Source organism: Arvicanthis niloticus, chromosome 2 (assembly GCF_011762505.2).
Source record: "Arvicanthis niloticus isolate mArvNil1 chromosome 2, mArvNil1.pat.X, whole genome shotgun sequence".
NCBI lineage: Eukaryota > Metazoa > Chordata > Mammalia > Rodentia > Muridae > Arvicanthis > Arvicanthis niloticus.
This window is the reverse complement of record NC_047659.1, coordinates 124,869,590-124,882,732: the sequence shown is the minus strand read 5'-3', so window position 1 is coordinate 124,882,732 and position 13,143 is coordinate 124,869,590. Positions and strand designations below refer to the sequence as shown.

General features: G+C 41.5%; 1 protein-coding gene across 6 annotated transcripts in view; it reads left to right on the top strand.

The window, feature by feature from the left end:
- The first annotated feature begins 1,353 nt into the window (after positions 1-1,353).
- Ncoa6 (nuclear receptor coactivator 6) overlaps positions 1,354-13,143 on the top strand; it is a 78,803-nt gene continuing 67,013 nt past the window's right edge. For 2 of the 6 annotated variants that reach the window (XR_013108931.1, XM_076930056.1), the window contains exon 1: positions 1,354-1,531. The gene's annotated coding sequence lies outside the window, so the exon portion shown is untranslated. The remainder of the gene's footprint in view (positions 1,532-13,143) is intronic. The other 4 variants (XM_076930055.1, XM_034494395.2, XM_034494394.2 and 1 more) reach the window with 2 other exon arrangements.

Below are 13,143 nucleotides of genomic sequence, written 5' to 3'. Positions count from 1 at the left end.
CCCATTAATCCATTTTGCCTGCCTGGGCTTTTTAATTTAAAAAAAAAAAAAAAGATTTTGGGAACTGGAGAGATAGCTCAGAAGTCTACCACTCTTCCAGAGGACCCAGGCTTCCATTCCCAGCACCCACATGGCAGCTCACAACTCGCTGTAACTCTAGTTCCCAAATCTGACACCTCCTCAGGCACCAGGCATGCACATGTGTGGTGCACATACATACAAACAGTCAAAACGTTCATATACATAAACATAAATCTTTAAAAATAATTAACAGGCTTCATTATGAGATTTTCATACATGTATATCATGTTTATATTCATTCTATATTTCCTTACTCCCCTGTCCAGTCCTTCTCCTCTCAAAAAGTTCTCCTGCTTTCAACTCTCACTCTCTTTCTCTCTCTCTCTCTCTCTCTCTCTCTCTCTCTCTCTCTCTCTCTCTCTCTCACACACACACACACACACACACACACACACACACACACACAAAATCTAAATTTTGTCGAATCATTTTTAATAAGAGAGTGATTTCTGACTAAGGAATGTTGCCGACAAAAATCATAATAGAGGGGCTCCTGTACTAGTCTAAGTGCAGTGTGTGCTCAAGAAATATCGGTGGAATGAAAGAATTACAGGCGTCTCTCTTAGATGAGACAATACAGACAATACAACTGAGTTAAGAATCCATTTGTCCTAATCCCTGCCCCGGACTCCCTTACAGCGGAAGAAGCTGAGATTCAGAGAGGCAAAGAAAAGCATGGAGCTAAGTGGGGAGAACTGATTTAAGTGAATCTAGGCCCAGCCCAACTTTGGGAAGAGAGAAGAGAGGCCAGTAATCCCGCCCACACTTGTTCAACTCAACAGTTACATTTTGTGAGCACCTACAGAGTTTGCTAGAGTGGTGGTGGGTCATAGTAGGGCAATATTTATAGGAGAATAATAAAGGTTATCTTTATCGCCACTGTTCTTAGACTCTATGCTAATAATGGCAATAACAGCCCGATGTGTCAAACGCTCTCCAAGTCTTTCCCCCCATTTCTTCTGCACCAGGGAATACTGTTATTCCCATAGTTGGGATGAGCAAACTGAGGCATGGAGCATTAACGTACCCAGTATACACAACCATCCTCTGGGACTGCGCTGAACGTCTAACCGGACTGAGATCGGACTCAGCACCGGAGCTCCCACACTCGCTCGCTCGCTCGCTCTCAGGCTCGCGCGCTCCACCTTGCGCGCCCGGGGACGCCCGATCACGTGGACAGGGCCCCGCCCCTCGGGCCCGCCCCGCCCCCGCCGCGCTCCCTCCCTCTCTCCCTCCCTCCCCCTCCCTCCCCGGCCCGGTCCGGCCCATCCCCCCCCTCCCCACCGGCTCCCTGAGGCCCTGCCGGGTCGGGCTGCGGGCGGCCGGGCGCCGACGGCCAGACAGACGGGCACACGCGAGGACGGGCGGACGGACGCGCCGAGGGCGCTGGGCACGCACGGCCCGGGCCGGCGCTGCGAGGCCCGCCCGGGAGGGCCGGGGCCGCGCTCAGGTGAGGCGACGGCGACGCTGGCCCGTAAGGGGTGGGCCTGCCGGGCGTCCCGGGCCCGGCCGGGTTGGCTTCGTGGGGAGGAGGCGCCGCCCGGGCCCGGCGCGCGAAGATGGCGCCGGGCGGCCGTGCAGCTCGGCCGGAGTGCGGCCCGGGCCCGCAGCCGCCCCACCCGCCGCCGCGCTCGTGTCCCCGTCGCCATGTTGGGGAGCGGGCCCGGGGCCTGCGGGCGGGGCGCGGGCGGGAGCGACGGGGTGGCGGTGGGGAGGGTGCGGGGCGCGGGGTCGGCGCGCTGCGGGAGTGCAGGGCGGCCGGGGGACTGAGCGGGGTGGCGCTCCGGCCCAGCAGCGGGCTACATCGGGGTGTGAGGTCGGGGCTAGGAGCGCGGAGAAAAGACCCCGGGAGCGAACGGGACCTGCGTTGGGGTTGGTGGGCTGAGGGGGTGGTGGGCGGTGGGGCAGGGTTAGGCCCTTCGCAGTGCTCCGAACCCCGGAGTCATACCCAGGGGTAGGGGAGGCGGCTTAGGGGCCAGGTCCTGGCTGTCAGGGCTCGAATAGTTCTTTGCGTGCACAGGAGGTGATTGCTTAGAAATGGGGGTTGCGAACGCGGGTATCAAGAGTGGGGTACTGACGCGGGAATCAGACTGGAAAGGTCCAGGCGCTGAATGGCCAGCCTTTATGACTCCCAAGGGTCTCAGGACCTGTGAGCCCCGAGGAGCCTCAGAGGAGCTTCTAGTCCGGTTGGAGGCAGCAACAGGAAAAGGGAAGAACTTGATGAGGAAAGAAAGGGTGGCGGGGGTTGGATGTAGGAGCTGGACACAGAGCAAAAGGTACGAGTGGAACTGGTTAGGAAAGGACAGAACCTCCAGCCACTTAAGGAGTTGTCTTTAAAAGGAGGGACCCGACTGTTAGGGGGCGGTGACCCAAAGTGTCTTTCCTGGAAGGGGACAGCCACTGCTTAAAGAGCAGGGTCACCTGAAGAGGTCATCTGAAAGGTCTTGTTGAAACCAGTTAGAATGGTGAAGCATGTGTATGGAAAAACTTCAGTGGCTTTGGATATCATGTCATGACTTCAGATCAAGTAGTGATTTTAGCCTGAGACATAGAAAGGTAGTTGCTTTGCCAAGACATGTCATGTTGGTGACTGGGGCTCTTGGATAGGGCCTACTGCTTCCTCATTCAACACCTTTCCTCAAAGGATTTTACTAAGCCAAAAGGTACCATATATTAGAGAGCCGTTAAGTTTTGTTTGAACAAGTTTGTCAGTATACAGGCTGAGTGGGATACAAAAATTATAGATAATCAATTATTGGATATTTTCTAGATCTCCATTAGTACAAAAAAAAGCATCAACAAAAAACCTCTTTGTAGAGTTAAAAGATGCCCTTCTTTTAGATGTTTACTGCACAGCAAAGAACACAAAAAGCCTACAAGGAAAAAAAAAAGAAGGATGATAGAGACCTAGACTCTCCAACATGTTCTCTTTAAGTTATGCTATTATAGGGAATCCAGAGTTTAATGGACCAGGAGATAAATCAGCCAGTGATACATAGTTGACTTTTAATGTCCTGGGTTTTACATCTACAGCTTCAACAAATCACGAATTGAAAACATTCATTTTTAAAAATTACATCTATGCGAAATATACCTTTTTTTTTCCTTGTCATTCTTCCCTAGACAGCTTAGCAACTGTTGTCATGACATTTATATCGTATGGGATGTTACAGGTATAGGGTATATACAGATACTATACCACTTCATATAATGATTTTGATATCTTAGGAGGGCCTGGAATCCATTGTAAGTGGATATAGCAAAGAATGACAGTACAGAGCCCCATATAATCAAAAAAGCTTTAGAAGCTAGGTGCAGTGGCTCACATCTATAATCTCAGTGAACAGGAGACTGAGGCAGGAGACTGCTTTCAAGGCTGTGTCTCAGGAGGGAAAAAAAAAGACTTTCCGGGGTTAGTGATGTAGTAATGGTACAGTATTTAGCATACAATATAAGGTCCTTGGTTTTATCCAAGCACAAAAAAGACTTTAGCTAAAAGAACTTGTAAGGATTTTAAATGCCTTAGGTATATTCAATAGCAACTTTTCTGAGCCTTCCTAATGCAGAGAGGTCTGGTCTTATGTGTGCCATGGCCCCTGTAGTGTCTAGTGAAACACATGAACCTCTCTCAAAATAATATTTTTAATTGTATAAAATAAAGTACATTGGATTACAAAGAAAAGCAATTACATTATAATAGTTACTAACTATAAACATCTATGCTGATGTATTTCCACACATACCTTTTTGTGAATGTGGTGGTGGGGATCAGACTCAGGACCTTGCTCAATCTGGGTCAGCACTGTCATGCTGAATAATACCCCTTGCACTGTATGGGGGTGTGTGGTATTTATTTGAATATGTGTGTATGCATGTGAAGGCCAGAGGTTGACTTTGGTGTCTTACTTGATTGCTTCTCTGCTTTATTATTTTTGTTTTTACCTTGACATTTTCTTCTCTGTTCCTCAGTTATTTGGGTATGTGGGTGAATGTGGGGGCATGCATGTGGAGATATGAGGACAGCTTGAAAGAATCTTTTCTCTCTCTACTTATGCAGATCTGCTAGACCAAACTCAGGTCATCAGGCTTGACAGCTAGTGCCTTTACCCCCTGAGCCATTCTACAGCCCTAACCATGTTATATTTTGAGACAGGGCCACTCACTAACCTTCCAGCTTATTGATCCAGGTAGGCTCACTAGCCAAGGAGCTTTAGGGACCTGCCAGTCTCTACCTTCCCGCATGGGGTTACAGATGTGCACCCTGCCTTTGTTAGGACTAAGGTTCCAAACTCAGGTCTTTATGCTCTTGTGGGATAAGCATTTTACCACCTGAGCTATCTTCCAAATCCTATAGTCTGTTACCAGCACATTAAGAAGTAATTTCAAAGACATGTACCTTGAATAATGTTGAGAACAGTATATATGCAGGTATGATCAGAGACAAGACAAGAAAGGTTGGTAGACTTGACTGAGGAGTTTAGCCTGACTTCTCCTCACCTGAGGATGGGGTAGTCAAGATTTTTGAGAGGGGGAAGTATATAATGAGGTTTAATTTTTAGGAGATGAATGGATGCGTGCTGTGTGTGTGTGTGTGTGTGTGTGTGTGTGTGTGTGAGTGTGTGAGAGAGAGAGAGAGAGAGAGTATATGTGTGTGTGAGAGAGAGAGAGAGAGAGAGCGAGCGAGAGAGAGAGAGAGAGAGAGAGAGAGCGAATATGTGCTCATGTGTGTAGAACCCAGAGTTCAGTCTCTGTTGTCATTTTTTAGGCACTGTTCTGTTCAGCTTGGCATGCATCCGTCTGTCTGTCTATCAGTTGGCTTATCTATCATTTTATCCCCTGATGGCCTGGAATTTGTCAAGTAGGGTAGGCTAGCTGGCCAGTAAGCACAGGCTTACTGCTTGTCTGTGCCTCTTCGGCACTGAGATTAAAACTGTACACCAAAATACCCGTTTTTTTGTGTGTGTGTGTGTTTGTTTGTTTTTTAATTGGTTCCTGTTATGGAACAAAGATCCTCTTGCCTGGAAGACAAGCACTTTACAAACTGAGCTATCTTCTAAGCACAAATAAATGTTCTTTTCAGATATGGAGGATAGACTGAAGAGAAAGGAAAGAAACAATAAGGGCTAAAATGAAGGTGCAGAGAGTGGACACTGAGCAGAATTAGCTATTCCAGGTGTTGGTAACCGATACTGTGAGTGATAAGGAAGCTTTTTAAACTCCAGTTTGGATGATGACTGTCAAAAACATTTTTTTCCGGTGAAATAAAGATAAGTAGAAAATTGTCACAGATAATAAGTTAGAGGGTTTTTGTTTTGTTGTTGTAGGGTTTTTGTTGTTTTTGTATTTACCATTCCAAAGCTGTTAAATGTAGTATAGTTTTTGGTTAGATATTAGAGGTGTCAGCTGACATAAAAGGTAGTGGCAGGATGCAGAGAATGAATATTCCTAGAGTAGAGGAATCTCAGCTTCTTATATTAAGGAGCACCAAACTAGCTCATAGGTTAAATCTTGTTGACTAACCTGTTTTTTGTAAATAATGTTTCACTGAAGCATGACCACACTGATTTACACAGCATCCATGCTGTAAGTGCTTACAGTTGCAGAATTGAGCAGTTGTTATAGAGAATTTATATCAGTTCACAAAGTTGAAAATACTCTTTTGCAAATGTTTGTTAGTACCTGATCTACTTTTGATGCATTAGTTGTTCAACATTTATGTCAATTTCTATACCATGGAGAATTGCCATCTTACCCGCGCTCTTCTGGCTGGATTCCCCTTCCACTCTGTATACCTGCAGTAGGCTATAGACCCTTGGCTACTTTTTATTGTTCAGTGATAGCAAACTGACTGTTTTAGAATCTGCTGAGTGGGTTAACTGAGGTAGTCTCAGGTTTATATAATTTACACCCAGCAGGGGCTTGTTCTGTTAGACTATATATTTCTATTGGATTATTTTTAAAATATTTCTTTATATATTCTAATTATTAACTCTTGTATATGTGTATTACAGATGTCATTTCTCAGTTTGTTACATATTTTAAAACTCTGAGAGTTGAGAATACATAATTTGCTCAGTGCCTTGGACTTGATCCTCAGCATGGGAAAGAATCAGGGAGGGGTGCTAGAGAGATGGCTCAGTGGTTAAGAGCACTCAATGCTTTTGTGCATGACCCATGTTCAGTTTCCAGCACCCACTTGGCAAGTGTCCAATATTGGAACCCAATGCCTTTTCTGGTCTTCATGGGCACTGCATACATATGGTACACATACATATATTTAGGCAAAACATTCCTACACATAAAAGTATTTAAATAAATTAATTACATCTGTATAAGGTTGCTAAAAGTTTGAAATTTTAATGTCAATTTTATCAATTTTTTTTTCCTTCCCCAAGATGTTAAGTTACTGTGTAAATGATCTTCTGGAATCTCAATTGTTTGCCTTTAATGTTTAGATTTCTGGTCCACTTTGTGTGTGGGATGAGGTTAGGTGCAATTTTATTATTTCATTTATATATAATCACTTATCTCAATACCAAATACTGACTAGCACCTGCTTTCAAATTATAAGCTTCTTGGTATAATCTGAGGTCCTAATTTCAGCTTTCTTGTTTACTAATTGACCTGGGAGAGATTTATATAACTTTGTGCCTCAGCTTTATCTTTAAAATAAAGATAATAGTATTTAATAGAGTTGCTAAAAGGAGTGAATTAACTCATGTAACACGTAGAATAGTGTCTGGTACTTACAAAATGTTCAATAAATGTTACCTGCTATTTATAGCCACTGTTCATGTCTCACTTTCCAGCACCTGGCACAAAGTAGGGATTCACTATAGTTCACTAAATTGTCACATATATTTGGCTCCCAGGTTAAGTCCGAATGACTGAGACCTAGGCTGAGATGATTGGAAGGGATAGCTTGGTTTAGGGCTGCCTTAACTCCCAAATTCCTCACTTTTGTAAATAATTTTGTCACAGAGGATACAAACTAGCAACCTGTGGTTGACTTTGACCTGCATACATACTTTGTTTGACTCATGCAATATTTTTAATGTCTTTAAATTTTTACACAAACCCCTGAATTTCTGACTTGTCTTGAAAACCTGGAAGATCTATCAACACTAAGCTTGTATTCTTTCATAGAAAAACTCAGTGATACTTGTAGGCAGATGTATTTTCTAGTTCTTTGTGTTCTGCAGTATTTAGTTTTATGCTTCTATAGACATTTGATTTTCTGATTTTTTTCTTTTTTGGAATTTTGAATATTGTCTCCTAAACTAAGATATAGCAAATGGGATAAGGTCAGAATGGCTGAAAGTAGACATGGGTTTGTGGACAGGCTAAATACTAAAATATATTCAAGAGACTGAGCTTCACTTGAACACAGTGAATAAAATGTTAATTTAATTTATAAGATGAGGTAAAACTCAGTTCAATTCTGTGGATATTTAGGCACCTACTATTTTTGGATGCTATGCTATATTAGAAATTACCACACTGGTGATAGAGAACTTGATAGCCAGCTTTAAAAAATGTTGCAAAAAAAGAGGTCTTTGTACTTGTGATATGGAGTTGCTGTCTTAATAGTTCACATGAGAGAGGAAGGAGGAGTTCATTTTACTACCTGCCATTTATGCCACAAACTGGCTAGAACTCTACACTGTACAGTTTATAGGATACCAAGATGAATATGCCAGAATGCATGTGATAAGTGTCTGTAGTGTGTTAAGGAGTTGAAGTATAGTATCAAGAATGTCGAGGATCTTAATTCTTAAAGATGACACTGCTTTACAGACTGATGCATCATGAGTATAATGGTGTGTGTTCAGGAAATAGTAGAGAGTCTAGTTTGAGGCGTGTGACACAGCTTAGTAGATAAAGGCACTTGCCACCCGAGTTTGATGGCCAGAGCTCTGCATTAAAGCAGGACAGAACTGACTTAATAAAGTTTTCCTTTGACACGTGCACCCCAACAAATAAAAATAAGAGTCTAGTTTGCCTGGAAAACAGGTTGTTAGACAGTGTTTTTGGAGATAAGGCTCAAAACGAAGAGTGAATGGCAGCAATAGTGATAGATAAAACTTGTCAAAGCATCGCTAGTGCTCAGGGTTTACATGCTTACTGTTTGCTGCACACACGCAGAGCATTTCACAGTTTGCTTTTTTCTTTTCTTTTTTTGATTTTCATAATAACTTGAAGAAGCTTCTGGTTTTTAAAATCCCCCTTTATAAACTAAGCAAGAAATACAGGTAACAGTTGATGATAAATTTGCATTCAGGCAGCCTAGTTGCAAAGCCTGTCTTCCTAATGTGTGCATTGTGTGCTAACGAACCATGGAAGTCTGTTTTGATTGTATGTGTTGTTTTGAGACATCTCTCTAGATCAGGTTAGTGATGAATTTGAGATGCTCCTGACTTCCTCCTGAGTGCTGGGATTACAGGTTTATGCCACACACCTGGTTCATGGAAGACTTTGAAGGTTCTGTTCTTGATTGAGACTCAGGAGGTTGACTTGTTCGACTAAACAGTGGGAAGCCATGTTGTAATGAAAACTGTAGAAAGAGAAGCCCTTTTGTGACATACTGGACCAACACAGAGAGAAAGGGAAGTGATGGAGCTGGCTTGTTCCCTCCCTGCTCCTTAGATTGGGTGCTTCTTGAGGGCTGAGCCAAGTGTCGCTCCTACATTCTCCCTTTGTCTTCATTGTCTACCTACCGGGTACTCTAGCATATTTATTTACCTTTATTTTTTTTTTTTATCTTTTTCTACTTTATTCTAAAAAATATGTGTGGTTGGTATCTAGGAGCTCAACAAATATTTGCTAAGTTAATTAATAAATCTCTAGACCTGGAACAGTGGTTCAGCAAGTAAGTAAGAGTGCATCTTGTTCCTGCAGAGGACCTGGTTTGATTTCCAGCACCCATATTAGGCAGCTCATAACTGCTTGTACTCCATTTCCAGGAGATCTGACAGCCCTCTGAGCTCCTTAAACATACATACATAAACAAATAGTAACTAGTAAAATATTTTTTAAATTAATAAATGTTTAGATGGCTTATGGATGAATACAGAAAGGGAATAAAACCCTTTGGTGGAGTAATAGCAGCCATACAGTTTGATAAGCTAAATTTTATATACAAACCAGAACACTTAATTAACTTGGAAGGGATTTTCTGTGTCTTTTAGAATAGTAGTAATCAGCTAATAATATTAATGGGTCAGTTAATAATCCTAATGATCACCAAATTTAAAGGGCACTTAAGCTATAAATCGGTATTTATGTTTTGTAGATATCCATGTCTAAGTTCAGCATTCCCAGTATGCACACACAGAGGCAGCAGAAGCTCTCACTAGCCAGCTCGTTTATGGACACTAGCCTGTCATCAAATGTGTAGTCCACAGTGCCCGCTTAGTTACATCGTTTAAAAGATAAAACAGATGTCTCATGGGAAGAAATAGTGATGAATTTGTTTATCAGATTCCTGTTTGGGAGATTGTTCATTGGGTTAAGTCTCTTCCTATATTATTAAATTTTAAAATTATATTTGGTTATTAGTTTTGTTGTGTATGTGGAGGTCGGAGGATAACTTGTGGGAGTCTGTTTTCTCCTTTTACCATGTGGCTCACAGGAATTGAACTTAAGCCATTGGGCTTGGCAGCCAGTGCCTTTACCTGCTGCACATCTCACAAGCTCCCTTTCCATATGTATTTAGTGCTCTATGAAAGTAACTCTGTGGCCTTTCTATAAAATGTAGACTTAAAGAATTTTTTAAAGATTTATTTATTTTATGTATTCTTATGAGTACACTGTAGCTGTCTTCAGACACTCCAGAAGAGAATATTGGATCCTATTACAGATGGTTGTGTACTACCATATGGTTGCTGGGAATTGAACTTAGAAACTCTGGAAGAACAGTCAATGCTCTTATCTGCTAAGCCATCTCCAGCCTCAGACTTGAAGAACTTTAAACAGTTGGAAAAATTCAAAAGCACCATTGTTTTCTACCGAATGCCAGCAATGCTGGGAAGATTTTAGGTAGACTATGTTTTATTAGACTAAGAGAAAATCAAGTCTAGGTAGGGGCCATGGCATATGCCTATAATCCCAATATTCAGGAGCTGGAGGCAGGGGTATTTTTATTTCCTACCCAGCCTGGCCTAGATAGTGAGAAGAGAAATCAAGTATTTCCCACAGAATTTTTTTTTGAAACATCCCTTTCCATTGTGAACATTAGCTAAGAGCAATGTATATACATATCAATATTATATGACTTGACATAATAAGTAGCTATGAGTGTTTCCTATGAAATAGTGTCTTTGGGACTGGATATATAATTCAGTGATAGAGTAGTTGTTTCAAATGCTCAAGGGCCTGGCTTAAGTCCCCAGCACCAAGAAAACAAAATATGAATTTTCAGTAGGAAAATTTTGTGGTATATTTAACTTGTCAGCATATGTGGAGGTGGTACATTCAGAACTATTCAGATGAAAATAAGTGTGCTGGGGCAGGGAATGTAACTAGTAGTCAGTATATAATGACAGCGCACCAGACATCGAGACACTCACAGTTAATGAGTGTGCTTAGGCTTCAGTATCCATGGAGGATTTATTTCAGACCCTCTTGGATACCAAAACTCATAGATACTCAAGTCCCCTATATAAAATGCTGTCTTATTTGCATTTAGCCTCTGTGTATCCTTTTGTATTCTTGGAATGATCTCTAGATTATTTATAATATAATATGAATACTATGTAATTAGCTATACTATTTTGTTTAGAGAATAATAAAAAGAATGAATACAAATGCATTTTTCTGCCTTCTTTTTTGAATAATTTATTTTATGTTCATTGGAGTTTTGCCTGCATGTATGAGAGTGACAAAATCTTGGAACTGGAGATACAGACAGGTATAAGCTGCCATGTGGGAGCTGGGAATTGAACCCCACCTCCTCTGGAAGAGCAGCCAGTGCTCTTAAGTGCTGAGCCATTTCTCTAGGCCTCTACCATTTTAATGCTGCATCTTCAGGTACAGAGGACCATCAATAGTTTCTACCTTTCATAAAAAGTTCATCTAGCAAGGTCCTGTGAACATAAAAGGAGGGAAAAGAGAATCACAGCACTTGGTGGAATAAAACTGAAGAAGTACCACAGGTTTGAATCTATTCTGGACCATAGTGAGTTCTGGTTCAGCTGGACTGCATCACAAGACCCTGTCTTGATACCAAACAATACAGGGGTGTGGGGATTCAGAAAATATATCACATCTTGTTTCTAAAGTTAAAGAGGAAGTTTTATGAAAAAGGTGGCATACTGGTTTTCTTAGGCTTCAATTACAGAGAGGTAAACTCAGTGACTTAAAATACCTAAAGTTTATTCTTTTATAGTTCTGGAGGCTGAATAGGCTAGACTCTGAACTTAGGATGTCAACAAGGCATGGTTCCTCAGCGTTTGGGACAATCCTTCTGCCTTTTTACCTCAGTCTCAGAATGCCAGGATTAGAGATTTGTGCCACACTTCTCACCTTACGTCAGTTTTTGGTGCTCCTTGTTTCCATCACATCATTCTGGTTTCTTCCTTTGTTGTCATGTGGAGCTTTTCTAGTGTCCAAGTGTCCTTAAAAAGATAAGAGTCATTGGATTAGAGCCTCCTCATCCTAACTAGTTTCCTATTTCAAATTAATCCCTTTTCTGAGAATAAATTGTTAAATTAAATAGATCTGAGGATACAATTCCTCTTTCTTTGGTTGTTTTGTTTTTTTTAGACAGGGTTTTCCTCTGTGTAGCTCTGACTGTCCTGGAACTCACTCTGTAAACCAGGAAGTCCTCAAACTCAGAGATTCATCTGTTTCTGCCCCTGAGCGCTGGGACTAAAGGCATGCCATATCAGTGTCTGGTCACAGTTCATCTCATAATAGGTAGAATTTGAGATGACACAGAGCTATTAAATTGAAATTTTCTAAATAAGCCAGCAAGATAGCTTAGTAGGTAAAGGTGCTTGCTGCTTTCCACAAACTTGTCTTCTGACCTCTGCATTTGCACCATGGCATGTATGTCTCACATACATCGTAAACACACATACACAATCAAAAAATTGACTAGTTAATGAATGAGAGAGTAGGGAATGCTAGATGTAAAAGAGTTTAAAGTTATTTAGATAGTAGAATGGTGAGGTGTCTGTTTGCTGGTGTGTTGAGTTGTGGAGATGATGCCAGAACAGTTTTTTTTGATGACATGAGTACCAGGTTTAGGATATTTGCATGGTGGTAACTTTGGTGGCTGTACAGTGTTTGTGAGCAGGATGTCACTGCAGAGTTTTTGTTTTGTTTGTTTAGTTTTTGGTTTTTGGAGACGGGGTTTCTCTGTGTAGTCCTGGCTGTCCTACTATCCTAGAACTAGTTCTGTAGAACAAACTGGATTCAAACTCAAGAGATGGACCTGCCTCTGCCTCCCAAATAATGTGATTTTTATTATTCAGTAACAGTATTAGTACACTTTTAGTCATGTCTATATATTTCATTTTTAGTGGCTATAAAATAATGAATCTTGATATCTCGATATATTTGATGTTTAAGTATTTTTCAGTTTCTTTTTACTTCTGTTCTCAATTGTATTTTTGTAACATCTGTTTATAAGCCCTTCCCATTTTTCTGCTAGACCATATTCCCTAAAGTGAGTTAAAACTAAGTGAGTTAGGACTAAGGACTAAGGATATTACTTTTTGGCCACATTGTCATATTATTTCTCAGAATGACTACCAGTTCCTATTGCTGCTAGCTACTAGTTAATATTGGATTTTATAATTTTGTTTTACTTGTAGCACAGTTGCAATATATCACAGTTTAGCAGGGGACTGGGTGATACTTTAAATACTCCATCATACAAATCTTTGTACACACAAAACCTAAATAGTGCCTGCTGTCTCTGCTCAACATGTTGCTATATTCCTTTTCTTCTTTTAATTTTATTTTTTATGTGCATTGGGCATTGGTGAAAGGATGTCCGTTGCCCTGGCCCTAATATATCAGACAGTTGTGATCTGCCATGTAGTTGCTGAGAATTGA